A 5,169-nucleotide genomic window follows, 5' to 3' on the forward strand; every position below is an offset into this window, starting at 1 on the left:
TCTAATACCCTGGCTGCCTACTGTAACCAAAACGAAATTAAGCCTGTAAATGCCTCAAGGTTACGACATCAAAACGCTAAGGAAAACCAAGTCCAAAGGCCAACGAGGCTACAAGCTGTAGCCAATCAACAATTTTCTTACTTTGCTTCTACCTTCTCTCTATAAAAGTCGCTCTCGGAGCTCCTGTCAGCTGGAGTGCTAGTAACCACTTCATGTTTGGCAATGCCGAGTCAAATAGATTTTCGCTCAAAAAAATTCTTAAATTTTAAAATATACCTCCGTTTATCTCTTAACACTTCTCATTTTAAAAGAAGGGACCAAAGGAGGCCCCTGAGGGTCCCCAGGAGCAATGAGCAACCAGGCTGAGGTACCTTTAAGCCGCTTAAGTTCCTCTCTTTCTCGCTGCCTCGGAGCTGGTGGATAAATAACTCTCAGATACCAGATTTTAGCTCTGCAGCTTTTGCATTATGAGCTTTCAGACTCTATTCGCGCACTTCTTTTTCGGGCGGCACTGGGTCCGGTAACAACCGGAGTCTGACCGGGTCTGACTAAAAAGTCAGACTGCTTCCGGGGTCAGACTGCGTCCAACTTAGAAACCCCGCCCGTTTCCGGAGTCAGACTGAATCCGACTTAAAAACTGGGCTGAGTCGGGGTCAAAGTGGGTCCGACTTAAAGTGAACGAGGTCTAGTGTGAAGCCTCAGGTAAATTAAAATTTGTTTTAAGGCTGAACAGCAGTTTAAATTTACCACAGATAATCTTGAATTACGGTGGCTGCAGTGGAGAAATTGGAACCATTTTAGGTAAGCTTATACGTATTTGATGTACCCTAGAGAAAAGCATTTTCTTCTACATCACCTTTTATTATTACTTTAAAATGTAAAATGTCTTTTAAAGGGAAAATGTCATTCAGGAATCTCCATTTTCTTCACTACTGTGAAGTAGTCTTTTTTTTTTAATTAAATTAAGTATCTGAGGACATAGAGAATTGTTTTTCAGACGATAGAAAAAAAAAAAACTACCCTTCAAAAAAGTCACAATCTACCATAATGACATAAAAATATTCTTGAGAGGGCTTCCCTGGTGGCGCAGTGGTTGAGAGTCCGCCTGCCAATGCAGGGGACTTCGCTGGTCCGGGAAGATCCCACGGGCCGCGGAGCTGCTGGGCCCGTGAGCCATGGCCGCTGAGCCTGCGCGTCCGGAGCCTGTGCTCCGTAACGTGAGAGGCCAAAACAGTGAGAGGACCGCGTACTGCAAAAAAAAAAAAAAAAAAAAAAATATATATATATATATTCCTGAGAATATAATTTTATTAAACAAATGATTATAATATTAAATTACAGCTTTTTTTTAATTGGGGTATAGCTGCTGTACAATGTTGTGTTAGTTTCTGCTGTACAATGAAGTGAATTAGCTACAAGTATACCTATATCCCCTCCCCTTTGGAACTTCTTTCCACCCCCCACCTCTCCCATCCCCCCTCCATCCCACCCATTTAGGTCATAACAGAGCATGGAGCTGAGCTCCCTGTGCTATACAGCAGGTTCCACTAGCTATCTGCTTTACACATGGCAGTGCTCTTAGGGCAGTCCCATCTCCCAATTCATCCCACACCCCTCTACCCACTCCCGTGTCCATTCTCTGTGTCTGGGTCTCTATTCCTGCCCTGCAAATAGATTTATCAAAAATATGGAACGCTTCACGAATTTGCATGTCATCCTTGCGCAGGGGCCATGCTAATCTTCTCTGTATTGTTCCAGTTTTACTATATGTGCTGCCGAAGCTAGCACATAAATTACAGTTTAAGAAAATAATACATTATCACCCTTTGACTTTTTGGTCTAAAAATGTAGGGTTTATAAGAGGGATTTTTTGTTTTAACTATGCTTCACTTCCAAAAATTCCAAAATTAATGATGAATATTCAACACAAAATGGCATAAAGAGTGTACCATCTTCTCTGATCTACGAATTGATGGTCTCATCATGTGGTATATTTGCCTTTAAATATGTGACCACAAATCTATCGTGAAGACACTGCCCACTTTTTTTTCCTACTCTTTAACAGTGCCATGTTACTCAACTAGTTATAGTTGAGTACATTGTGACATCTCTGATTATATATAAAGGGCATCTTCATAACTGGTCGTGTTGTTAGATTTCATATGTCCATAAATTAAGCTTTTTGCTATTGAGCTGTTGGACTTTAAATACAAAATTGGTGATGGAAAATTCTCAGAATCTTAAAATATTTTTTTTAAAGTTTTACTGTGGAAAGTTTAAAATAAACTCGAAAGTAGGGAGAATAATGAAACTAACATACCCATTACCTAGTACTTTATTTTTCTATTGCTGCTGTAAAAAAAAAAAAAAAATAACAAACCTGGTGGTTTAAAACAGCATAGGTCATTATTTTAATAGTTCTAGAGGTCAGAAGTCAGAAATGGATCTCATTGGGTTAAAAATAAGAGCTGTGTTACCTTCCTGGAGACTCTAGGGGAGCATCTGTTTTCTTGTCCTTTAAGTACCAAGAGGCTCCTGCAGCTTCAGGGTGTCATATTTATATCTTCAAAGCCAGCAACATGAGGCCAAGTCTTTCTCATGTTGGTATCTCCCTCATACTTTCCCTTCTGCTTTCCTTTTATACTTCTAAGGACCCTTATGATACACTGACTCACTCCATCTCCTCCCCACTCCTCCCTGTTGCAGGGTCTTCCAGGATAGTTCCCCCATCTCAAGGTCAGTTGATAAGCAAACTTCCATCTGCAACTTTGATTATCCCTTGCCATTTAACAAGATAGTCACAGGTTTCAGGGATAAAGATCTAGACCTCTTTGGGGGATAGGGGTGGTCATTTTTCTGCCTCCTATACCTATTACAATTATCAATATTTTGCCATTATATCCATCTCCCTTCCCCCAGAGCACACATATCCAAACTTTTTTATGTGTTTGTTTGCTTCAGTTTTATTTTTAAGCAAATCTCAGACTTAACGTTGCTCTACAGATAAATAGTTCTGTGTGTATCTAAATAGGTAAGGATATGTTGTTTATACATAACCAAAACAAAATAATACCTTATAAAACAATAATTGTATAATACGATCTAGTACCTGGTCAATTTCAAATGTTTCCGCATTATCTCAAGTGTTTTGGAGGGGCTTCCCTGGTGGCGCAGTGGTTGGGAGTCCGCCTGCCGATGCAGGGGACGCGGGTTTGTGCCCCGGTCCGGGAGGATCTCGCGTGCCGCGGAGCGGCTGGGCCCGTGACCCGTGGCCGCTGGGCCTGCGCGTCCGGAGCCTGTGCTCCGCGGCGGGAGGCGCCGCAGCAGTGAGAGGCCCGCGTACAGCAAAAAAAAAAAAGTGTTTTGGGGGCTTCCCTGGTGGCGCAGTGGTTGAGAGTCCGCCTGCTGATGCAGGGGACATGGGTTTGTGCCCCGGTCCGGGAAGATCCCACATGCCGCGGAGCGGCTGGGCCCGTGAGCCATGGCCGCTGAGCCTGCGCGTCCGGAGCCTGTGCTCTGCAACGGGAGAGGCCACAACAGTGAGAGGCCCGCGTACCGTAAAAAAAAAAAAAAAAAAAAAAAGTGTTTTCTACAATTGATGATAGAATCATGATCAAAATAAGGTTCACATGTTTTATTTGGTTGCTCTGTGTCTTGAATTTCTTTTACTCTATAACCGTTCCCCATCTATATTTTTTTGTTTCATGTCAAGTAATAGTTGATGCTGCTTAATTGTGTACTCCTTAGAATTTCCCAAACTCTGGATTTGGCTAATTGTAGCTTCATAGCATAGTTTAACATGAACCTTTATTCTTCATATTGCCTATAAACTGATAATTAGATTCAGGTGTTTTTTGTTCCTGCTCTGGCCCCCTCCCCCACAATAATATATTATTGTAGTGTGTGTAGTTTATATTGTGTTACATTAGGTAATACATGGTGTGGTTGTCTCAGTTTTAGTGCTTTAAAAATGATTATTAGATTCAGGAGTTGTTCAGCCTGGTCTATCTGTTATAAAGTTCCCCATCAACTGTTCACCTAATGACTTCAGCAGCAGTTGATAATAGTTGCCTAGATATTTTGAGACTACCTTTCAGGACCTTCCTCTGTCATCATGTTTAACATTGTTCAGTGTTCTAGGAAAATTAACTTATGTATACTTTCCAGGGATTTAATTAGTGGAAGAAAGGAGGTATATTGGTAACTAACTGTTTATCTACAGAAGTGTAAGGCTCTTAAATTATGTCTCCACTATCTGCCATCTTGACTTTGAGTTTCTTATCCATCACAATTTTGATGATGTGTTTTCAAAGAGAATACAGCAAAGGGACTGATAATCTTTACAGAGATAATATTCGTGATAATATTACAGAGAATGTTGGAATTCCTATATTGTGTATGATGGGAGGTATAGTTAATATTTTGTTTTCTATGGGCATCTCCACAGAATCTGAATCCAGAGAGATTCTTTGGAAAAATATTACCTTTGTTATTACCATATTATTGGGGGTATAGCTCAGGGGTAGAGCATTTGACTGCAAATATTACCTTTGTTGTTACCATATTATTTAATCTCTCTTTTAAGATACCGTTATCCTTATTTAGAAAAAGATTGGATGACTATGTGCTTTTTTTTTTTTACTATCTAAAATATTTTAAGGTCTTTCACTATATTGCAGCACAGTTCTAGGCATATACTCTAATTACCTAATTACTATAAGTACTGTACATGCAAATTGCATAATTAGGACATATAATTAATAGTTAAGAGGTATTATTAATTGGCATCCACAATGTCTGTGCTTATGCTTTACTTTTAGTAACAAGTATAACTTATAAAATAATTTTTATTAATATAAGCATTTTAAAAGTCTTACATTGTGGACACTGATCTGATGGTGAAAAAATAAAAAAGAATGAGCATATTAATCAGTTAGTGACTTTATAGTCATGAAAGCTATTTTTCAAACTGCCTCACAAGAGAACAAATTTGTTATTTTATTTTATGAGTACTCTTGAGCAAGAACCCATTAGTGTAATATTTGATCTTGCAAATTTTCAGGAACATGTTATATAATAGTCCCTAGAGTTTACATTGCTATTTCTTATTCTTAATTATAGATACTATAATGTAAGGTCAGTAATCAAATATTTTCAACAAAATCTTTG

The 5,169-nt window shown here is 39.2% G+C and overlaps 1 non-coding gene across 1 annotated transcript; it reads right to left on the minus strand.

The window, feature by feature from the left end:
* Positions 1-1,681: 1,681 nt before the first annotated feature.
* Positions 1,682-1,788, minus strand: LOC117312056 (U6 spliceosomal RNA). The gene has a single exon (XR_004526224.1). It is a non-coding gene; the product is annotated as a U6 spliceosomal RNA (small nuclear RNA).
* Positions 1,789-5,169: the final 3,381 nt, after the last annotated feature.

This window comes from Tursiops truncatus, chromosome 3, assembly GCF_011762595.2.
Source record: "Tursiops truncatus isolate mTurTru1 chromosome 3, mTurTru1.mat.Y, whole genome shotgun sequence".
Lineage (NCBI taxonomy): Eukaryota > Metazoa > Chordata > Mammalia > Artiodactyla > Delphinidae > Tursiops > Tursiops truncatus.